Below are 25048 nucleotides of genomic sequence, written 5' to 3' on the forward strand. Positions count from 1 at the left end.
ACCCTCCTGGGTAGAGATAGTTACTTATATTGGATTTTCCATGTGTCCTGATTTTCATGCACATGTAAGCAGTTCTTTTCTTCCCTGCTTACACAAAAGGTGGCATATTATATCTCCTGAACTGTGTATTGCTTTTCCTGTTGACAATGTCTCTTCGAGCTCTTTCATATCAGTACTGAGAGAGCTTCCTGATTCTTTTTAACAGCTGCATAACATTACACTACAGTTTATTTAACCATTCCCCTATCGATGAACACTTGAGCTGTTTACAGTCTTTGCTATTTATTATAAACAATGCTGAGATGAATAACCCAACACATATGTCTGCAGGTATATCTTTAGGATAAATCCCCAGAAGTCTCCCAAACACTTTAACGAAATCTTCCAAAGGAATATTCTAAGGTGGCATGACTAGGTTTCCAAAGTAGAACATCAACTTTCAAAGGATTAGCTCTCACGTTCTATTAAAAATAATTCCTCATTCTTTGGTCTGCAAATTATAGCTTTTATCATTTCCTAATAATTTTAAAAAAAAAAAACTTCTGCAATGAGCATTTACTGGTATTTCATCATGTTTAACTATTTTTTAAAATGATCTATTTACTTATTTATTTTTGGCTGGGCTGTGTCTTTGTTGCTGCAAGCCTGCTTTCTCTAGTTGCAGTGTGTAGTCTTCTCTTATTGCTCAGCACGGGCTCCAGGGCACCTGGGCTTCAGTAGTTATGGTGCATGGGCTCCGTTGCCCTGTGGCATGTGGAATCTTCCTGGATCAGAGATCTAACCCATGTCCCCTGTATTGGCAGACAGATTCTCAACCACTAGACCACCAGGGAAGTCCAGAAAATTTTAAAATATTTAATCTGCTTCTCCTATAACCAGTAATGGCTGGCGTACTTTTAAAAAGAAGAAAAGAAAGAATAATATTCAGCTTGATTCTGTGCCAGTTAATAAATTGCAAGCTCTAGAAAATACTTGAGTTTTCTTAATTCAACATATGGAAGCATCTTTTGAATGAAGACTATGATGGGATTAATGGGCTTGGAGTTGAGAGCTTATAAGGTATAGACTGCCCCAAACAGCTCTAGTGCTACCCTAGCCCCAGGTTCAAATATCCTTCAGCCATTTTTTTTTTTAATTAGCATCCCTTTGCATTTGTCTCTGTAATTCTTCAGTTTCCCATGGTTGCTTTTGGAAAATAGGTTTAAGGGCCTGGTAAAATGGATAGACTTTGGTAAATGTGCTTTATAACTGAGCCTTGTAAAGTGAGCATACTGTCTTTATGTTAGGCACCTCCCTCCATACTTTTTTTATTATTAGATTCCAGATACATGAGACCAGGATGGAAAAATCCTAGGGTACTTAATTTACATGAAATATTTAGAACTATTTAGGGCATCATCAACTCAATGGACATGAGTTTGAGCTAACTCCAGGAGATAGTGAAGGACAGGGAAGCCTGGCATGCTGCAGTCCATGTGGTTGCAGAGAGTCAGACACACTTAGTGACTGAACAACAAATTTAGGAGAACATACAGATGTAGAAATATGTACAAGTAACATGGCAGTGAAAGCTGCCATTTAAGAAATATATGTAAATATCGTAACAAGCTAGCCTAGCCATATTACTATCACTATTAGAAAATAAAATTTTCTTTCCACATAGGACTTCTCTTTGGTTCCATTTCATGTATGGGGAGGTTTGTTTGTTTGTTTCAATTATAGAATGAAAGTATTTAAAAACAAACTATGAGTTGACAATTTCAACAAATAGCCACCTATAAAGCTTTCCTTAGCTCTAAAGTTCTCTTCCTCAGAAACTGCAAAATCTACAAATCATGAAGCTAGAACTGCCCAGTATCTTTGAAGAGTATCTACTTGTAGCTCTAATTGAAACTACCTTCAATTTTTAAAATGTCTCACATGAGGATTCTATAGTCTCTCCTTTGGCCATTATCTTTTTCTTTTTTTAAAATGGAATCCACTTCTTTTTTTGTTTTAAATTAATTAAATTTAAATTCCTTCTCATATATTTTGGTTTCTGTACTTGCAATATTTATCCTTCAAGTTTTCATTAAGCACTAATTCTTCTATGTAAACATTAGGAAATGTGAGTTATACATTCTCCTTTTTTTCTCTTCAGCTGGTAAGACTTGGATTCTAGAAGATATCCAGAATTCCTTCTTAAGTGAGGGATAATACTCAGTAAATTTATTTGTGCGTCTGGTTCCTGCGTGTTTGTGGAGAACATCAGTTCTACTCACCACACTCTTAATTTTGTTCTGTGGACTCTGGTCCTCCCTCCTCTCAGGGCTTGGTGAGAATAGTGATGTCTCCACCACCATGCTGTGGGGTGACACATGTGACCTTGGTCTAGGTCATCTAGTATATCCTACTCCCCTGGTCACAGTGATCCTTTCTAGATCTGCTAGAAAATTTGGTCCTGGATTTGAACCTAGGGGTAAGTAGCAGCTTGCATCCGTATTGGGTACAGAAGGTGAGAGCTTGTCCAAGAATGAAGCCCAGATGGAAGATGCTGAGCTGAGAAATGGAGAGAGAGAAAGCAAGTCCTAGGTCATATTGTTTGAGGCCTGGATCAAGCTTCACCTGCACCAGATACTCTAAATTATCCAGTTACATGGGTCAATAAATTTACCTTTTGATTCAGCTACTTTGGGTTATGTTTTTTCAACTTTGGCGAGCAAAGGATTTTTGATTAATGTAACATCTTCAAACAAAATTTGGCAAATTAAACTCATGTTGTGCCCATGGTTTGCCAAATTTTGTGATTTCCCCAGCTAATTCCCAGACTCCTTTCTTCTCACATCTAGAGTGACTTAAGCCTTGCAGCAAACCCATCTAAACACCAAACCTGAGTCTTCTTTCCCTTCCCTGAAAGACTCCTCCAGTTCTATGCTTAAACCCAGCTCACTGGGGAAGTTAAAGAAGGAAGGGAACAGATGGCAACCTGATTCATATTCCTCTTATAGGAATTAAGCCAATTGCTTTTAGGGGTCAGTTCCAGTTCAGTTTCAGCAGTGAATGAGAGTTGTTTGAATCCATTTCTTCTTTAGGCCTGTAATCATCTGCAGTAATCCAAAGTCCTTCACTGGGGAAAATATTTGAGGGAGTTAAAAGTTTGTTCCAGTTTGAGGGAACCATGTAATGTAGAATCAAGTTGCACCTGTCTTATTAGGCCTTTTGTGCTAATAGGGGCAGTATATGGGCAGGATAGGGAGGTGATTACTAATATACTTAATACAAAAATAATCAGCCTAGACTGCATCCATAATAAGCTGTGTCATAAAATCTACTCTTTGGGTTTGCTTTTAATAATTCTAATCCACATGAGAGTATACTTTGAAACATCAGACTGTATCCACCAAATGACTAAAAGATAGGTTAAGACAAACTTTTAAAATTTTTGCCTCTTTTAGAGGAGCAGGTGCCTTATAGTTGAAACACTTATGGCCTGTGTTTGAAAATTATTTCTAATTAAAGTGATAGACTTAGTGAACAATTTGGGGACATGATTATCCTCTAGAAAGTAAAAATCTAGGTTCAGAATATCAACTGGACCTTTGTATATATATAATATAAGCAATATTATATTAATAATATATAATATAAAAATGTTATATATAATATAAATAATTACAAGGCACTTAAAGAATGCTCAGCTTGTTCCAGGATATTTTTTTGTTAGTGGGTGGTGTACAAACAAGAGATAGAATGACAGATGCCATCTATATGTTTTACAAAAACACCTCTTGCTTGTGCATGTGTAAGCAGAGTCAGGTTTGACAAAATGCAAAGAGATGTCTTACAGATGGCGCATGTGAGGAGGACAGGTCTTCTCAAGCTGATGAGGCTGTAAAAGCAGTTGTCATGAGTATGTGCAAGTCTGCCACACCTGTTCTTCAAGGAAATTCCCACTGGTAAATATGAATCTTCAGAATCAGAGACCAAGGCTAGCTGAGCTTAGTTCAGTTTCCCATTAGTTCAAGAGAGACTATGACCACCAAAATGGCTTTTTGTGAGTCTTTCTGAGACTTTTCTATTTCCCTTGACTCTGTTATTTGTGGTTAAAATTTAAGATTAAAATCCTCTTACTTGGTCCTTGAAGAAATAACCATGATTAATCTTATAGCATTAAATTCATTGGTGATGTGTTTTGAAGGGAATAAACTCCCGCAAAAATAAACTGCAAAAAGGCTTGGATATACAGAATTTCGATGCTTCAAATGATGTAATTTTCTATAATATTTAGCCTGCCATTTTTAGTTTGGTATTTGTATAATAGGAGATTTCGAAGAAAAAGCTAAAGAGAGGCTAATTTGCTTGGTACTGCTTCTGTTCTTTTGTTCTTTTAGAATCTAAAATTAACCAACATCTGCAGTGTCAACAGGGACTCCATATGGCATTCAAGTTTGTACTTTTCCTAAATAATGCATTTGAAGCAATGTAATCGGAGAGGAATTCTGAGGTGATAATGAATAGACTGCCTTATATTGTATAGCACTGGATAGTTTCAAAATGATTTAACAACTAGGACTTTATTTGATCTTCACAACAATGTTAAGAGGCAACGAGATCAGGTATTTCTTATTCTTGTCAAACAGATGAGAAGACAGAAGTCCAAAATATGGAAGAGAGATGACCACAGTCACAAATCCGGTGAGTAGCAGAGTGAGAATGAGACCCTGGCCATACTCTGATCTCATGCCCTTTCACCAAATTACTAGGATCAAGTTTTTAACTCAAGTTAAAATAGCATGTTTTCAAAATATTAGATTCCTCAAACAACTCTGTAGGGAAATGGAAAGGACTCAGTGCCAGAAATAAATAATAAACATGCAGGTTTAGTTTCCTGGAGTTTAATGGATTTCATTTGCTCAATTAAGTTCACAGAGGACTTCCACTAAAGTTCATCTAGTTACTCTTGTGAGTTCCTATTTTACCTACCAAAAAAAAGTTTTTACCAAAATGTTTTTTCTTCTGTGAAATCACACCTAATAAATCTTTATGTCATATCTAGAAAATTCAAAAGCTTTCCAGTTAGATGTTGCAACTAAGAGTGTTTTCCTCCCAGTAATAAGTTATAATTTACCTCTACCTGAGTTTTGAAACATTTTTTCTCAAGCCAAATTCCTGTAAATGTCCACAGAGTAACAATCATTCAGGATTTCTAGGACAAGAAAGAAAATAGTTTAAAGTCAAAGAATGTATTATCTTGTGACCGATACACAGGCATAAACTTCAAAGAACCCTATTTTTGAAAGCATAAGTAACGTTATTGCTAATCCACTTTACAGAAATTTCTAGCTATGTAATACTACTATTTCTACTTTTTTTTTTTTTCTATTTCTACTTTTAAATGAAGAGAAATTCAGTTGCTTCCATTTCTTTAAAGTTGGAGACTTAAAAATTATGGCGTTCTTGAAGCGGAACACTGTGAGTTATATCAAAAAAGGTACTGGCGTTCATAAACACTGACAGGCAGATGGATTTCCAACAAGTGGAAACACAGAGCTACACTGGCAAAAAGCAGCAGCCAGCAAGCATTTTAATCGTGATTTGGCTCATCAGTGCTTGTTCTGACTCCACAGAAGTTCATCTTTAGGAAGCACCTTCTACCAAATGGAAAGCTGGCAAGAAGTAATGCTTGAGATTGCTGACACTGAACCAGAGCGTACTTAAAATTGAAAAAACATTTCCCCCTATTATTTGTTTGGATATATCTCGAAGAACCCCAAACAGAAAAGCAATATTTAAATTTGATTTTGTCCAAAACATTCTTGCAATTCTAATACCCTACCTACTCTGTGTCCAGGACTGGTGGAAATACACTAAGCATTTTTGAAAAGATTATCTAACCCAAGTAGAGGAATGTTATCTTTCCATGAATGAGCAAATTTAGATATGGGAGTGATGAAAAAGAGAAACTGAGAGAGACAAAGGGGATGACTGGGAGTGTGCTTCACTAGAAAAAAGTAATTGGGAGGAATTGGGTGGAGTTGGAGAATTTGGGTAGAAAAGCTTTCAGAGAGGGGAGGTTTAAATCATTTGACTAGGCAATAACTCTATCTGGCTAATAATGAGCATCTGTAAAGAAAGAGCCAAGGGTGATAGAAAGGAATGACTATGGTGGTACCATTTGGTGGTAATCTGACTGCAGAGAGACAGTGAATGCAGAGATGGGAACAAGGTAACAAAAGAAAGGGAAGTGCCCAAGATGCCATAAGAACCTAGACTGCAGGGTTTTTTTTCTCCTTCGGTCAAATCTAGTTTTTTTTCTTCCCTTTCCACCATCTCTACACCTCTGCCCCACACTGCAAGAAAAATCTGTGTTCACAGGCCCAAGTTTGTTTAGCTTAGTCCTCCTTCACCACTGAATGATTTGTGGAGACAGACTGGTAACCACTTTTTAGCAAGGACTTCAGCATTAATCAATCAGAATTAGAATGATATAACTTTGTTCCCAGTCAACCCAATTACAACCACAGACCTCTTTGAGCTACAGCGCAGTAATGTGGTGTCTTGGCGATTTGGCCACTGATTAATGGACTGGACAGAGAAGTGTTGGAAGGGCCAATGCAACTCCTGCAATAGTCCACTGCTTTTCTGCCAGATCGGCTTTAAAAAAAAAAAGCTGATCATATCAAACCATGTTAGCCAAAACCTGTATTGTTTGCCTGAACTATAAAGCACAACCGTACATCTTGTTCTTTTGCAGTTCGTTATTAGAAGAAAATATAAAGAAGAATTAGACCATGCCTATAATATTCAAGATAACTAGACAAACGTGCATACTCCTACACTGCCCATTGGAACATGTCGTTTGCACACTGATATGGTAATGATCATTCTCAAAGTTAGATGCAGTATCACTCCCTCTTCCTCTCCCTGCCAAGATTCCGTGTCTCTCAGAGGCAGTGGGACAAGGACACCGTCTTGCCAGCTGATGCTGAGGAGGACCGAAGACTCAAGGACCAGCTGTACATAGAGCTCATTCACCTGTCTCTCACAAATCACCCAGTCCACACACATCATCACCACAGGAGGAATCAGGTTCTCCAAGGTCATCCTAAGGATGACTGTGGAGCGTAGCTGGACCCATGGGATTTTGCCTTGTTTTCTCCACAGATACCTTTACAATGGCTTTTGGGGGCCTGTGCACTCTCAAGAAACTGATTCCTCCTGTGTGAAAATGTAGAGAGCCTGGAAGAATGGAACATATCATGACTGATCTCTGAATACCTCATCCTGGAGGGAGTTGTTCTTGCTCTCACAAATAATTCAGCGCTCAGTCGATCAACACATTTAAAGGAAGTTTCCAAACATGTCTGAAACTCTAGGTGCAGAGGCTTTAGTGCCAATTAACAAAGGCAGTTTAGACCAGAACAGAACAGAGGTAGGAAATCAGGAAAATGAAGAAGCAGTGTGATAGAGTAGAGACAGCCAGCTCTGTCAGCAACTAGCTGTATGCCTTTGGTGATTATGCCTGCACCTCAGTTTTCCCAGCTCTAAAACGAAAGGAACTTGGTGAGAAAGCACGTTTATGGCGTCTCTCTGCATGTTCTCCCTTGCATTGAATTCACTGAGGGTATACTGCTGCCAGCCTCCTCGTCCTGCTTTCCCTCACCAGCCCTTTCTGGCCTCCACGTTTTTTCACTAGGGATGTTTTATTGAGAAAGACTGGTGGCACCTGGCAAAATATCATATGCTGTCTCCCAGATTCCTGAATAATTTCTTCGAGGTTGGAAGGGAGTATCTTTCATTTCCAAATACCTGTATCTAATGTCAGCCTTGCCCTGAGGAGCAACACCAACAGCTGGAGGGGCGAATCTTCACTTAGCTTCTCTGAGGCCATGTGCTAATAAAACAAACAAACAAAATAAAACCTAACAAATCTTTTATGTGTCTGTCTTCATTGTTGTTACTGCTGCGGTTTGATTGCCGAAGAATGTGTTTATTATGTCAGGACCGTGCTGCCCTTAGAAAGGGGTAAAACACTTAGTGCAAGTCAAAACCTTGCCGGATAGGTTGCCAGCTTTTTTGATCTCTTATTTGACACAATCTCATCTGAGTTTTTCGTGGCAGAAGATATATATTGCTATGTTCTTCTTAAGGCCATTTTCCTCATATAGAGTGCATCTCAAATATTTTGGAAGGAAAAGTGACGTGTTTTGTTTTGTTTTGTTGTTATTGTTATTATTTGTAACTTAGAGAGCCTATAATTTTTATTCATCCAAAATAAATCCTTAGGTCCCTTTGTATTTCACACCAACTTGGTAAACAAAGGAAAATGGTATTCAAAAATCTTCCCTTTCCACTTACCTTTCTGAATTCTCCTATATAGCTGAGGAATTGCCATTCTGAGAAGCTGGGGGAGGGGAGGGAAGAGCATTCCTCTAATTTCAGGCCTCCTAAATCTGGGATTCCTTATGTTGCTCAAAGAACTAAGCATTCTGGAAATTCTGCAAAAATTAATGCAAATATTGTTCTCCCAATAGAACTACTAAATGTGGTCATATGGTCTATCTCTTACAGGAGGATTTATTCCTTCTTTCTTAATTAAGTGAGAAATAAAAGGAAGTCATGTACAAGCTTTCAGAGCAATGACTATAATATAAAAAATGTAGTTCCAGGGAAAGAAAGAAAAGAAAAAAATGTTGAAATATGGAAATAATAGGAGGGCTTACTCAAGCAGATTCCTATGCTCCATCCAAGCACTGAAAGAATTAAGAAAAGCTCTAAAGAAAGGTAGAAGAATGCAGACAATGGAGCAAAGCAGTCAAGGACAGAAAGTAAGAAGTGTGTGGAGTAATAAGTTGGAATCTGGGATGATTCTTAACTAAATCACTTTCAAACTGCAATTTTCAAATAAAAGATGAGATTGAAAAAACTCACTGCTAGAAAAGAAAACAAAATGAATTTGTAAAGAAAGCCCATTTTGAATAAAGTCTTCAGAGATAAGGTCACCTGGCTAGAAAAGAGTTGAAACAAAACAAAGTGGCACAGGTGAGGACATTTGCTAAAAAAAACAAACCATACTGACTTTGCTACATCCACCCAATGTATCATATAGCCTCCCAAAGGCAAGTGTTTTAGCATATGTGCTCTAGTTCCAAAAGGGAATGGATTTAGTCAACTGTGTTAGTTCTATGTTACTGTGTAACAAATATTCTAAAACAGAGCTTACAACAAAATTTATTATCTTACAGTTTCTTTCTGTCAGAAATACAGGTACAGCTTAGCTGGTTTCTCCCTCTCAGGGCCTTTTACAAGACTGCAATCAAGGCATCAGCTTTTTAAAAATAACAATAAAATACACACATACTTTTGAAAAATACAAAAGCACACAAAATGACAATTGAATTCTCACCCTTTGACTCCCTCCCTACTCCCACTCAACTTTAAGGGTAAAGATTTTTAACTGTTTCTTAGATATTCCTCCAAATATTTTAAGTGTGAAGACACACTTGTGTGTCTGTGTATGTATTTACATATATGGGATCATAATAATTTTGTTGTATATCTTGGTTTTTAAAAAAAGCATAATGATATGTCTGGGAACGTGTATAGATGAGACCCATCTCAATTTTTTTTCTTGACTGCATAGTATTCTCTTAAATGGTTGGCTGTTTTATAATTTATTTACTGAGTCTCCACCTAATAGACATTCATATCCACCCCTCCCCCAACTTTTTGGCTATTTCAAACAATGCTGCAATGGGCATGCCTATCTCTGCATACTTTGGTGAATTTCTCTTACAGACAGATCCCTAGCAGTGAAATTACTAGGCCAAAGGATATGTTCATTTAAAAAATTTAAAGCCTCTTTTTATTATAAAATACAAATACAGAAAACCAAACAAAATAAATGCAGAGTTTAATGGATTGTTATAAGGCAACACCCCTTTAACCATCACTCAGGTCAAGAAAGAGAACTTTGCCAGCCTTCCATGTGCTCCATGATCACAACTGCCTCCCTCCTTGATATTAACCACTATACTGATTTTTATAGAAATCAATTTCTTTTGTGGTTTTACCACCCAAGTGTCATCCATAAATATGATAGTTTAGTTTTGTCCATTAAAAAAAAAAAAAAAAACTATGGATATATCTTTCAAATCTCTTTAAATTTGCAGTTTTCCCTTTCAAATTTTTCTTTTCCATGCAAGGGCTATTATCACCCGAGCCCAAATGCTTTTCAGCAAATACCTCTTGGTTGTTATTGAACTTTTCCGTCCCCTGACCTTTTGGATACACTGTTTCTCATGGATCTCTCTGCTTCCTCATGCATAGGTGCTGATAACCGGCATGTCTTCTGGCTATCCCATTTGGTTGGTATTTTGATGTTCACAAAGCTACTTTATCACCTAAGCTTTACTGTAAATATTTTCAAGGGTTTTGAGTTCTGCTATCCAGTTATTTATTTTGGGGAAGGGATCCAGGGAGATTTAAAGCTATGCTACCACTTCCTCCATCTTCCCAGAATTTCCTCCTCATTTTAAAATTTGGTTCAGTTCATTCAGTTGCTCAGTCGTGTCCAACTCTTTGCGACCCCATGGACTGCAGCATGCCAGGCTTTCCTGTCCATCACCAACTCCCAGAGCCTGCTCAAACTCATGTCCATCAAGTTGGTGATGCCATCCAACCATCTCATCCTCCATTGTCCCCTTCTCCTCCTGCCATCAATCTTTCCCAGCATCAGGGTCTTTTCCAATGAGTCAGTTCTTTGCATCAGATGACTAAAGTATTGGAGTTTAAGCTTCAGCATCAGTCCTTCCAGTGAATATTCAGGACTGATATTTCCTTTAGGACGGACTGGTTGGATCTCCTTGCAGTCCAAGGGACTATCAAGAGTCTTCAACACCACAGTTCAAAAGCATCAATTCTTTACGCTCAGCTTTCTTTATGGTCCAACTCTCACATCCATAAACTACTACTGGAAAAACCATACCTTTAACTAGATGGACCCTTGTCCGCAAAGTAATGCCTCTGCTTTTTAATATGCTGTCTCAGTTTGTCATGGCTTTTCTTCCAAGGACCAAGTGTCTTTTAATCTCATGGCTGCAGTCACCATCTGCAGTGATTTTGGAGCCCAAGAAAATAGTCTGTCACTGTTTCCATTGTTTCCCCATCTATTTGCCATGAAGTGATGGGACTGGATGCCATGATCTTAGTTTTCTGAATGTTGAGTTTTAAACCAGCTTTTTCACTCTCCTCTTTCACTTTCATCAAGAGGGTCCTCAGTTCCTCTTTGCTTTCGCAAATTAATTAGAATTTGGTAGATGTGATCAAATTACCTGGAGGATGATGTGCTTTCTGTGGACATTTGCCTAATATTTAAAAAGTACGTATTTACTTTTGACCGTGCTGGGTCTTCATTGCTGCGCAGGCTTTCTCTAGTTGCTGTGCACGGCTTCTGCTTATGGTGGCTTCTCTCGTTGAAGTGCACACCGTCTAGAATGTGCAGGCTTCAGTAGTTGCAGCTCACAGGCTTAGTCACCCAGTAGCATGTGGAATCTTCCCGGACCAGGGATCAAACTCATGTCTCCCGCATTGGCAGGCAGATTCTTAACCACTGGACCACCAGGGAAATCATGGACATTTACTTTAAATTAATAGACTTCCTATTCCTAAATAGCAGAAAGAGAATAGTGAAATCTTAGGAAGAGACTGTATGTCCTATGCATTTTCATTCTGAACCAAAGTCTGTGAATAGATATCAAAGAAGTTTGTGAATAAGAGCTGGTAGGATCTCCAGTTCTGTAGGATCTTTATAGAATCTTTATGCACTGCTCTGAGATGAACAATGCAGCTGGAGGCCAGGGGACTCACTGCCTTTCAGAGACCAAATCAGGAGGACGTGCCTATGGATCCTTCCATAAGTCACAGAGTCTTTGAAGCAGAAACTGAAGAACTCATGGGGTCAAGTTTTAATACGAATATGTTAGAGGAGTCTATTTGGGCATCTCTCAAACCACGGGTCATATGTCTGTGTTTTTTTTCAGCTTTCTTAAGTCAGCTGGGAGGGACAGTTGGCTTTTATTATATTCTTCTATTTCAACAGACTTTTCATGAATGATGTGCAGCCACTGACAGGGACTTCTGTTATGGTCTCAAAAAAAATTGCCTTTTTTGGTCCTTATATTTTGTTTATGTCTATACTGTTAAATTGAGCCCAAAACCTCTAAAATTAGCAACTCTCATAGTATTGACTAGTCAACTAGCGCAGTTATCTAAGAAAAAGAAAACATTCTGTATTTGACTATCTTTCCAGACTGATGTGAGGAAGGTTTCCTAGTCATTGACTAATTACGTATTTTAGAATATTAGACTCAGCAATCTTCATATGTTTGGGTCAACATGCTTGTCCCTATGAATTTCGTGTTCACTCCCAATTCACTGAAATATGATGCCACCTACTCAGTGGCTTTTGTATGTAAAGGTGAAGATCCCATTTACATGTCCATGGAGCCCTGCTGGCATTGAACTTGTCACTAGAAAACTCAGGATGAAACTTCAGTAGAGGCTTTTTTGGGGAAGTTTGGAGAGCAGTGATGAGTCCTTAGAATAGAAGTACTTAAGAGTGGACAGTTCAATGAAAGATTAAAGACACTCTGGACAATTTTCTAATTTTAACCTGTTTTTTTTTTTTTTTTAAAAATGCTTTTCCTGAATGAATGGGTGCAATCCTGCCTTTTTAGAAAATACACCAATTAAATATTAAAAAGCATCATTTTCTAGAACTAATTAATTTCCTTAAATATATATTGCTGTCTTATTTGTGTTAATTCTGCAGAGTACTAGCCCACAAACTATCTAGAAGATCCCAACGGGACTATTACCTCCTAAAATCTTAAACCCATACACTCCATCCATTCCTTATCAATCCACTACGTGATTTCTATTCATCCATCAAGAACATTCATAAAGCTAACTAAACTGCCGCCAGACATCTGCATTAAGTAGTATAACCTACAGGACAGTAGGCATTTCTCATATAGTTATCAGAGTAAAGCCTCATCAATTATTTACGATACATTTCCTATACTCAAGGCGCCATGCTAAATCATATTCAATGTTTGTGGAGTAGTTTTAAAGTAGTTAATTATTACCTAAGTGCAAGTCTCACAATTGACATTTGTGAAGTATGAAATGTCGAAAGCTACATTTTTAAGTATGATTCACAGAAGATATTGTTAATTGCTAAAATTTATTTGGCCTAAGAGAGCTATTTTCTCCTCACTGCATTGGCTACACATTAACTGGAGAATGGGAAGTCTTTTCTTTTTGTTGTGTTTTCAACGTATACCCTGTGACAAACAACGATGACAAAGAATGAAGAGAAAAGAGAGTTTAGTGAGGGTGTAGAAATAGGGTAAAGAGAAAAATGAGGATGGGTAGGGCATAACGAGAAGGTTTGTTGATTGGGATTCTGCAGGAGGAAAGGAAGAATATATTGGTTGTTTTGTTTTGCATCTTTGTTTATTTTGAGCACATGGATGAGTGTTTAAATGTACACAGAAAACCAAAATCAGGGAAGAGAATGCAGCAGCAGACAAGGAGTTTTGAAGGAGTGTTCTAGACAGGTGTTTGCTTCAGTATAACTGTTTTATTTTTGCAGTAAGAACATTTATACAGCAAGAAATATCTGGGTAAGAAGCAAGGATTAATGACAAATGATGTTGTGAATTGCTGACCTGTTTATTATTAAAGAGCCATGTAAACATCAACCTGGATATTTGTAGAAGCATGGCAGTCTAAACCTCAAAAAGTTATTGATTTCTCTCCTGGAAACCGTACACATCAATACAAATATGAAAATCTAGAAAAGCTCCAGAAGGGTCTCAGAAATGACTTGAGGAGTGATGACTTACTGAATGGGGTAAAGCTCTTTGGCAGGAAGACTGAACAGGAACATGATTAGATTTTATGAAACTATGAAGTTTATATACTGTGTAATCAGGAATGATTCACCAGATTTTCCACCACTAAAACTAAAAGGGAGAAGGAGCTTTTGAACTTTGAAAGGAGTAATTTTAGAACACGTAAGAGGGGATTCTACTTTTAGTCTTTGCGTTATAAATTCATCATACCAAGAAGCACTAGAGACATGAACAAAATAAATGCGACTGCAATGTAGGTAACTGCATGCATAAAGAATTCATAATGAGTTGTTAAAGGAAGCAAGAGCTGCTTTATAATTTTGTAAAGATGATGTATTGAAGACTATTTTTATCCTTCTATAAAAACAGTCCTTGGTTTGCCTCAGGGTTGTCTTCTGAATAAGCCAAACTAGATCCAACGTATTGTACTATCCAGTACCTAGCACAGTGCCTGGTAGGAAGTAGGCTGTTAGTCTTTGCTTGGTTTGTTGATTCTCTTTTGTACATCAGAGAGGTATGGCCTTCAGAAAGGCCATGTGGTGACCTCAGTTCAGGTCAGTCAGTTCAGTCGCTCAGTTGTGTCCAAGTCTTTGCGACCCCATGGACTGCAGCACGCCAGGCCTCCCTGTCCATCACCAACTCCCGGAGTTTACTCAAACTCATGTCCATCAAGTCAGTGATGCCACCCAGCCATCTCATCCTCTGTCGACCCCTTCTCCTCCTGCCCCCAATCCCTCCCAGCATCAGGGTCTTTTCCAATGAGTCAGCTCTTCACATCAGGTGGCCAAAGTATTGGAGTTTCAGCTTCAGCATCAGTCCTTCTGGTGAACGCCCAGGACTGATCTCCTTTAGGATGGACTGGTTGGATCTCCTTGCAGTCCAAGGGACTCTCAAGAGTCTTCTCCAACACCACAATTCAAAAGCATCTATTCTTTGGTGCTCAGCTTTCTTCACAGTCCAACTCTCACATCCATACATGACTACTGGAAAAACCATAGCCTTGACCAGACAGACCTTTGTTGACAAAGTAATGTCTCTGCTTTTTAATATGCTATCTAGGTTGGTCATAACTTTCCTTCCAAGGAGTAAGCATCTTTTAATTTCATGGCTGCAATCACGATCTGCAGTGATTTTGGAGACCAAAAAATAAAGTCTGACACTGTTTCCACATCTATTTGCCATGAAGTGATGGGACCAGATGCCATGATCTTAGTTTTCTGAATGTTGAGCTTTAAGCCAACTTTTTCACTCTCCTCTTTCACTTTCATCAAGAGGCTCTTTAGTTCCTCTTCACTTTCTGCCATAAGGGTGGTGTTATCTGCATATCTGAGGTTATTGATATTTCTCCTGGCAATCTTGATTCCAGCTTGTGCTTCTTCCGGCTCAACATTTCTCATGATGTACTCTGCATATAAGTTAAATAAGCAGGGTTTTCACCCTACTTCACAGCCTTGACATACTCCTTTTCCTGTTTGGAACCAGTCTGTTGTTCCATGTCCAATTCTAACTGGTGCTTCCTGACCTGCATACAGGTTTTTCAAGAGGCAGGTCAGGTCGTCTGGTATTCCCATCTTTTTCAGAATTTTCCACAGTTTAGTGTGATCCACACAGTCAAAGGCTTTGGGATAGTCAATAAAGCAGAAATAGATGTTTTTCTGGAACTCTCTTGTGATGATCCAGCGGATGTTGGCCATTTGATCTTTGGTTCCTCTGCCTTTTCTAAAACCAGCTTGAACATCTGGAAGTTCATGGTTCACGTATTGCTGAAGCCTGGCTTGGAGAATTTTGAGCATTACTTTACTAGCGTGTGAGATGAGCGCAATTGTGCGGTAGTTTGAGCATTCTTTGGGATTGCCTTTCTTGGGGATTGGAATGAAAACTGACCTTTTCCAGTCCTGTGGTCACTGCTGAGTTTTCAAAATTTGCTGGCATATTGAGTGCAGCACTTTCACAGTATCATCTTTCAGGATTTGAAATAGCTCAACTGGAATTCCATCACCTCCACTAGCTTTGTTCTTAGTGATATAGTGATGCTTCCTAAGGCCCACTTGACTTCACATTCCAGGATGTCTGGCTCTAGTTGAGTGATCACACCGTCATGATTATCTGGGTCGTGAAGATCTTTTTTATACAGTTCTTCTGTGTATTCTTGCCACCTCTTCTTAATATCTTCTGCTTCTGTTAGGTCCCTACCATTTCTGTCCTTTATTGAGCCCATCTTTGCATGAAATATTCCCTTGGTATCTCTAATTTTCTTGAAGAGATCTCTAGTCTTTCCTATTCTGTTGTTTCCCTTTATTTCTTTGCATTGATCGCTAAGGAAGGCTTTCTTATCTCTCCTTGCTATTCTTTGGAACTCTGCGTTCACATGGGAATATCTTTCCTTTTCTCCTTTGCTTTTGCTTTTCACTTCTTTTTGCAGCTATTTGTAAGGCCTCCTCAGGCAGCCATTTTGCTTTTTTGCATTTCTTTTCCATGGGGATGGTCTTGATCCCTATCTCCTGTACAATGTCACGAACCTCCGTCCATAGTTTATCAGGCACTCTATCAGATCTAGTCCCTTAAATCTATTTCTCACTTCCACTGCATAATTGTAAGGGATTTGATTTAGGTCATACCTGAATGGTCTAGTGGTTTTCCCTACTTTCTTCAATTTCAGTCTGAATTTGGCAATGAGGAGTTCATGATCTGAGCCACAGTCAGCTCCCGGTCTTGTTTTTGCTGACTGTATAGAGCTTCTCCATCTTTGGCTGCAAAGAATATAATCAGTCTGATTTGGGTGTTGACCATCTGGTGATGTCCATGTGTAGAGTCTTCTCTTGTGATGAGAAGGACATCTTTTTTGGGTGTTAGTTGTAAAAGGTCTTGTAGGTCTTCATAGAACCGTTCAACTTCAGCTTCTTCAGCATTACTGGTTGGGGCATAGGCTTGAATTACTGTGATATTGAATGGTTTGCCTTTGAAATGAACAGACATCATTCTGTCATTTTTGAGATTGCATCCAAGTACTGCATTTTGGATTCTTTTGTTGACCATGATGGCTACTCCATTTCTTCTAAGGGATTCTTGCCCACAGTAGTAGATATAATGGTCATCTGAGTTAAATTCACCCATTCCAGTCCATTTTAGTTCGCTGATTCCTAGAATGTCGACGTTCACTCTTGCCATCTCCTGTTTGACCACTTCCGATTTGCCTTGATGGAGAGTTCTGACAGAATGTGGTCCACTGGAGAAGGGAATGGCAAACCACTTCAGTATTCTTGCCTTGAGAACCCCATGAACAGTATGAATGGTATGTGACCTAGTATCCTAATATTTAATTTGAATGAGGAAGTCATTTGAGCAATGCAGATAATTGTCATTAATAAATAAACAAATGGAATGAATTGTTATTTAGCAACAGGATGTGAATGCATAGGATGCAAGACTGGGTTAAGATTCCTGAGTTCCACTGTGGTTTCTGTGACTGTTCAAGGAGTGGTCCATTCCCTTTGATAAGTAAAATGACACTGATAAACAAGGCCAGACCAAGACAGACAGATGCCTTAATGGGACAACTTTGTATTGCTTCAAACACATATATTTAAATATGTGCTTAATATTTATTTAAAGACAGCTTCATAACCACAAGTGAAAGAGGATAGAATCTGTCTCTCCTCTATTGGCTTGAGCCATTTAATTCTGACCCGAACTTGTACTGCTCAGCAGAAGTGAGCTCTACACCTGACCATATCCCACCCCACTCTAAAGGCAGGTGAGTGAAATACCGTTGTCACTTGCATAATTCCCTTGGGAGTCTTCGAACCCAAGCAGCTTCCTGAGAGGTTTCAAGTAAGCGTAATTATTTCTATTTTATTCTATTTCATTCTATTTCAGTATACAGATTGATTCAGTATATAGACTGAGTGTACATTTCATCTATAGAATGAGGCCTGGAGTTCTACCCTTAATTCAACCCTTAAGATAAAACAAAAAGAAGAGAGACAAAAGATATCCACTAAATCAAAGCTTTTTACTAAAATGACTTGCAATAGCAACAGATGATCACAAGATTGGCATTCCATGAGGGATTTCCATGCTATTTCTGTATCTACATAAATTGGTCCACTGTGGGCAGACAGAGCATGCTTAGTTCAATGCAGATGGAAACAGTGCATGGGTGATAAAAGCAGGTAATACTGGGACTTCCCTGGTGGTCCAGTGGTTAAGAATCCACCTGTCAATGCAGGAGACACAGGCACGATACCTGGTCCAGGAAGATCCCACAGGCTGCAGGGCAAGGAAGCGTACGTGCTGCAACTACTAAAGCTCGCACTCCAGAGCCCGTGCTCTGCAAGGAGAGAGGCCACCGCAGTGAGAAGCCCCTGCACGGTAACCAGAGAAAGCCCGGCACAGATGAAAAACGAGTTAATTAAATTTTTAAAAAGTGATTGAGAAAAAAAAGAAGATTAACACTGGGTCACTCTCAGTCTCCTCTTTCTTTGGCCCACGAAGCCAGCCTAATGACCACCATACTTTATTCCCACACTGACTCATGGTGAGAATCAATTTTCAAGTTTGTGAGAGAAAGCAGCATCCTTGAAAGAGGGCTACTCATTTACCACTAGTCAACAACCCAGGAAATTCGGGGTTTTTTTTAACCTATTCTATTTTTTTTTTAGAATAACTCAATATGCATTGTATTAGACTGATCCATATGAAGTAGCCTATTTTCAACCATTGTCGACCTGCAAAGAGGCTAATCATAGTGAAAACTGCACTGTTTTCTTGGTGGAAAGAACATGGAGGCCAGCTTCTGGAATTCAGAATTCAAGTCTCAGTACTGTGACTATGTCGAGGAGCCAGCTAACCTCCTCCAGGTCACATTTGCTCATTCAATAAAGACTGGGCTTACAGTCTATGTGAGACTCTCCAGAGAACACAAGATGTGTGACACAATTTCTGTCTTTTTGGACTCACAGTTTATTTGTGGAGAAAAAAATTCACCTGCAAAAAAAGCTATAATCCAAGGCAGTATATGATGGCTTTGTACACCTTTTTTTTTTAATTAACTCTGTCCCAAGTAAGAAAAACTACTTTTGCTGCTATAATCAGAAGAGCAATATAGAAGAGAAGACAGTTAATCTTGGGCTTAAGGGACAGTTAAATTTCATTAAGCAGAGAACTGAGGGAGGGCAGTTCAAGCAAGTGATGGCAGGAGCAAAGGTGCAGAGGCTGAAATACGGTGCTATTTTTGTGTGACTGGACAGATGGTTTCTGTGGGCGGGCTAGGAGATAAGACTACAGACCTGTTTCTACCATGGCATATAGGGGCAATTTTTTATTTCAATCGCTACACTGAATGAATGAAAAGGGCTTCCCGGGTGGCTCAGCGGTGAAAAATCCACCTGCAGTGCAGGAGCCTCAGGAGACAAGGGTTCAATCTCTGGGTCAGGAAGATCCCCCGGGGGAGGGCATGGCAACCCATTCCAATATTTTTGCCTGGAGAATCCCCTAGACAGATGAGCCTGGCAGGCTACAGTCCGTAGGGTTGCAAAGAGTAGGACACAACTGAAGTGACCTAGCACACATGCATGAATGAAATAAGGAAGATGGGTAAAAAGAACCCCAGAATGGAAATCAGGAGACCAGACATCAGCTTTGTCACCAATTACCTGGACTCCCTCAAACAAGTCACTACGGAGCTGAATTGTCCTCAGCTGTCAAACAGAGGTAATCTGACTCATCTCTACATGGTCCTAAGAGTTACAAGGACAAAATGAACAATCAGAGGGAAAACTCTTGAAAAAGGAAACTGCTGTGCCTTTCCCTCTAACATGAACTGTATGGACTAAAGTCAGTTTAGATAATCTTGGTAACAGCAAACCTGTGTACCTTTTTCTTAGAGTACTTACTACATGATAATCTCATTTCTCAGTTACAAGTGGAAGAAACTGGAGGAAACAACTCAGAATTATGATCATTTGGGTCAGCCAAGAACACAACAAAATCTCAGATGAAAGCATGGACAGAGATGGAATGGAAATATTAAATGAGAGCCTCGATATCAAATCATCACAGTACCTGGAGAGAAGTGAGGAGAGGAAGCCTCCTGGAAGTAAGAGATCAGATAGAAGAAGTCACTGAGCCCCAGGATTACAGACTACATAAACCTCTGGCGCCCTTCCAGCTCCACACCGTGCCCTTCCTCCTGCAGCACACGACCCACGCGCAGGTTACTGATGCGGAGCAGGAAGAAGCATCGTTGTCCTTGCCAGTGACTTACCTGGAGCCAATCTACTTTGGCAGCCAGCCAACAGGGCAGAATGGGCATTCCTCCATTACAGCTTCTTAAATGAGTCTTGCTCGTTTCAGCCAACTTTCCTTGGCTCATGTTTCCAGGATGGACTCGACCAGGTCAGAGTCTAAAAACAGCTCTGCATTTCCCAGATGAGAGTTGGCTTGACAGCGTCTTCTCTGTGGACTCAGATCAGGTCAGATGCCCACTGAGGCACCCCGTATGCAGAGCCCAAGGAATGTGGCTGCTCCTGGTGTTTACACTCTGCGGGTATGAGAAGGCTATAGGCAGACAGACCCATCCACGTGGCGCTGCCACCAAAGCCACAGGGAGGAGCAGCCGTCTTCTGGGGTGTTTTCCTTGGCACTCTTGACCAAAGTCATTGCCATCTGTCAGGCCAGTGACTACATGAGCTCATTTCCTCTGGTGGGATGAGTTATCCTAGAAAATCTAGAAGAAACCCCTATGGAATAGGGACTCAAGGACTCCAGTTCATCAGGGAGTAGTTCCCCACACATCTCCTTCCTGAGCAAGTACCAGAGCTTCCGCCTCAAGTAAAGCTCGTGGCAACTCCAGGAAAAAAATGAGGATGGGATGGCCGTGGAGTTGGGGCTGGGTAGCAATGCCCTTCACCTGTTGTTTCTGTTCCCTAGGCAGCCTGATTTGGGGCCAGGCTCAGGTTTTACTCATTGGGAGAATCCCAGGCTCCCTCATCAACTTACTGTGGAGAAGCAGGAGTCACAAAGGTGGAGATCCAACCACAGCGGGAAAGGATGTAACTTCACGCAGAAGAGTAATGCTGGTTAGCAAGTGTGAACAAGACAAGCACTAATGTTGCTCTGTGTAAAGAGTGAGAGCAACACTTATCTGAGTCCCTTGAGAAAATTTCTCTTAAAATTCAAGTGAGCAAGAAAGATCCAGTCTGTGGAAGTTCTCTACTATGTAAGTCTCCTGGTCTGGGAGACCATATCAAAACACTCCCATTTAAATCTGGAGGTGAAAATAGCGTGCCTGTCACTGACATCAATATTATCTCAGAAGGACTGGCTGGTGCTCATGACGTATTTTCTTGTTATGGCATTTGAGAATCTGTCAATGTTCTGGGATCATAAAAGGAAGATAAAGGTTAGTCCTGAGGTGCGACTCCACGAAGACAAGCACAGAGCCTGGCGGTGAGCTATTAACAGGACTGGCATTTCACAGCAGAGCTGCCATGAGTGAGATCAGAGCTCATTAATAACACTTTGGCACACAACAGGAGCTGTTTGCCCTGTCAAGATAGGCGAGGGTCTGGGCCTTGGAGCTGGAGATTTTCATGCTGAGGCACCCGTGAGGACCAGGGTCAAGTGAGGTCTCTAAATAATGGGGAGAGCAATCCTCTTGGCTGATTCCTAAGGACAAAGCATGAATAAGAGTTAGGGGCATGGATACATTGCATAGGGGCGTGTCATCACAAGTTTGCAGTGTACAGACTTGTGTACTTGATTACTTCTGGTTTGTTCATGTATAATGATGTATATTTACAGTAAGCATTTATGTCCTGAATGTCATCACTTTCCCCCAATATGGACTAGGCTGAAAATTTTAGGAAGCTTGCTTTTGCCATCACAGGTAGTGCCTGGAGCTAGGAGATATATATAGAAGACATTTCCACCCCTCAAACAGGATACTTTCAGGGATTGATTGGATGTGTAAGGTTTTTACTTTCTGACATCTACCCTCTAGAAATGTGTCCAAAATAGTTTGACTAAAGCACAGTTCTCAGAGCAACAGAGCAGACATTGGGATGGTTGGGCAGGATCTATCCTTGGGCTTCCTCTGATTCCTCTGGGTAAGGTTATTGGGTTGGAAAGGTTTTTCTTTGTTGGCAGCTTTTCTCCTTCCAAAGCATCCCAAACGATTCTGTCCACCCTGTCCCTGCGTCCCCTTGGTACTTACGAACTCCCTTCCCTTGCAGTTGTTTATTCCATGGTACTTTGCAATTATTCTCTTTCTAGTAAGCCAGAAGCTACCCAGTGCTGGGGCCTGCTGCCTCGGTAGCCAGGATTTCCCCAGAGCTGGGACCACTTCTCTTCCAACCAGCCTGGGACGCTCATGGGTAGAAGCTCATCCTTCACCTCCTGTCTCTTCCCCAGGCCCCTTGGGAAGTGGGCTGCTCTTAGCTGCTTGCCCTCAGGTTGCTGGCCAACCACATTGTTGCAACAGGACCACAGGTAAACAGGCCTTCTTTCCACGGCAGCAAATTCAGTCATGGCTAGAGCTGATTCACGGACCTTGGAGTCCATAGAGAATTTTCAGTGGTTCATCTAGTCTGTTCCTTCTCTCTGTTCTCTCGCATGCTCTTCCTGCCCCCACCCTTCTGTCTATCTCCTGCTTCTTTTTAGTAACCTAATCGGAAAGCCTTCGATGTGGAAGAAAAGGTTCTTCATCTGCCTCATACATTTTGCACAAAAACCAAAAGTAAAATACACTGCAAAACCCTGGCACTGTCCTGAGTCTTTGTCATAGGTGGGGTCATTGCCTGTGAACTGGTGAAGTTGGGAGGTTGGAGTGGAGGTGGTGGTTGGATGCTTGTTAGCAAGGTTTGGAGCCCCTTTTCTGAGCCACCGCATATCACAGCCCGAAGTTATTTGGATCCCTTTTGGGGCAACTGCTTGGCCCCCAACTGCTTTTTGAAAAAAATGAATTGGCTGCATTTAGCAAAGTAGAGTTAGTGTTTTTAATAGCCTGAAAAATGATATCCAGATGCTCGACACAAAGGAGGGGGGCTCTTCCCTCTAATTTCAAGCCTGCCACAGTGATCCTCAGCTTGGTCCCTCCCATCTGGACAGTTGCCCTATGCTCTCTGGGGGTCTACCTTGGGAGACCGCCCAGGAGCTCCAACTGGCCCCAAACCCAAGGAAAAAAGGCAAACCATCTGGAATGCATCGTCCAGATCGACTCCACACGGCCCAGGCACCCTGACAGCTTCTTGGGACGGTTGGCGGCTTGGATTTAATCCATCAGGCTCTCCAGTCAGAGGCCTCCAGGCCTCTCTTTGTCTCCTTCCAGAATTTAGATTCCACAGAGGCACAATTAGACCTGCTAGTCACTTCCAAGTTTGGCTTTCTCAGGAAAAGGACCAAGGTGTGTTCTGAGTGACTCATTCCAGCCGCTCTTGGACTAGGAACAAATGAAGGGAAGGGAATGGTTGCAGCAAGAACCTTTTCCTCGCCTTCCTTTTCATTCCCACTGCCACATCCTGACAGTCTACTGCAGCCCTGATGGTTGACACTTACTTGAAGGGGAGAAGGAAAAGCTGTCCCATTCTAGGATGTTTGAGGGACACTTTAAAATGGCAACCTGACTTCCCACACCATCTTCTCACCAGGTAAGGTATGCTTGGGAGAAACAAAAGAATCAACTCTACAGGGGAGGGAGTCACTAGAAAAGAGGTTCAGAACCATCCTCAAATTGTAAAAAAAAAAAGAATAGAATCAAGTGTTTTAAATTTTTTTTCCCTAAAACTGTAAACCCCCATCAACTATCAATGCATTTATTGCCTTTTCCCCCCAAGGCAGTAAGCCAAGGATTTGCATAGGCTAAACATGTTTCCTACCATCTTGTCATCTTGTCTGATTTGTTTCTTCACAGACAAGAAAAAGGTAATCTCACCCAAACCCCTTACCATGGGAATACAGATTCCAAGTTAATTGGATCCAAATTTAAGAGACTCTAGAGTGTCTGATATCAGGCTAGCTCTCTCAAATGGTGAGAGTGTAATGACAATGAATCCCAGAACAACCCAGCACAGTTGTCTAAGAGTTGCCTTTAAAGCCTCTGGTGTGTTTGGCAAACAGGGCATATGCTCCCTGTCCCTGCCTAAGTCTACCTGGCAGTTGCTTCTGTGTCAAGCACTCCTCCCTGCTTCTCCCAGACCCACTTTTAGCTTCTGCTCACCCCACTAGTGTTGACCAGCTGGAACTAGCAGTTTCCAGCCTAAAGTCGAGATCCAGCCCTCCTAGCTACATGAGTCTCAGCAGAGGTGAGTGGAGCAGACCATGTTTCTCTATACTGTCCTGCTGTCTCCCTCCTCATGTCTCCACCACAAAAGCTATCGAGGTGTATCTAGATTTGGAGCAGGGAAGAGATCATCTTGCCTGACAGCAGGCAAATTAAAATTCAACAGCAAAAGTCCTCTGGCCATGTCACATAGGGAATCTCTTATTGGCTCCTTTCCCCCTAGGTTCCAGCATCTTTCTATGTCACTCAAACTACTCCAAACTTCTCCAGGGCCCTCTCTTTTGTATTCTTTCCTTCATCTCTAGTATCTACCAACTCCTTATGCAGAATAATCTAGCCAATTCTTTGTCTCCTATCAGACCATGTCTTTGGAGCATCACTTCCAAATGAAAAGAGGCCTGTAAGGTACCACTGTGGATGGGTCAGTGTATCCCTTCTCCATGGTGGGGAAAACCCACTCAAAGCACTTGTCCTCTTTAGGACATCCTTGTGCTGGGTCTCACTGGGCAAACCAAGGAATGTGGCTAGGATTATATGGAGTTGGGGAACTGATCCAATGGAGAAACTGGCCCATGATAGGTAGACAAGCATCCCAAGGCTTGATGAAAATCCCAGCTTTGACTTATACCAGGTCAAACTTGGGATTTCCAATCTGGCAGGCAGAGCACAGACCCTGGGAATTCAGAAGACAATTAGTGCTCAGAAGACCTCTGAATGAACAAACACCATGTAGGAGGCTGGCCCATGGGATGTAGGACCCAACCACAGGATTTGGGTATAGGCCAACACTCCAGCCCAGGAAGGGGACCAACAGAAGGATAGTCCCCCAGTGCTGGATGGTCATTCAGAGTGAGCTCCAGCCTCAGAAGGG

General features: G+C 40.8%; 1 protein-coding gene and 1 long non-coding RNA gene across 3 annotated transcripts in view; one reads left to right on the forward strand and one right to left on the reverse strand.

Annotated features, from left to right (window-relative positions):
• Positions 1-20397, reverse strand: part of SOCS5 (suppressor of cytokine signaling 5) — a 98447-nt gene extending 78050 nt beyond the window's left edge. The window contains exon 1 of one of the 2 annotated variants that reach the window (XM_043918090.1): positions 20164-20397. The gene's annotated coding sequence lies outside the window, so the exon portion shown is untranslated. The remainder of the gene's footprint in view (positions 1-20163) is intronic. The other variant, XM_043918089.1, reaches the window with a different exon arrangement.
• On the forward strand, positions 3690-5832 carry LOC122703676. The gene is made up of 3 exons (XR_006343560.1): positions 3690-3935; positions 4620-4674; positions 5381-5832. It is a non-coding gene; the product is annotated as an uncharacterized LOC122703676 (long non-coding RNA).
• Positions 20398-25048: the final 4651 nt, after the last annotated feature.

Source organism: Cervus elaphus, chromosome 11 (genome assembly GCF_910594005.1).
Source record: "Cervus elaphus chromosome 11, mCerEla1.1, whole genome shotgun sequence".
NCBI classification, from domain to species: Eukaryota; Metazoa; Chordata; class Mammalia; order Artiodactyla; family Cervidae; genus Cervus; species Cervus elaphus.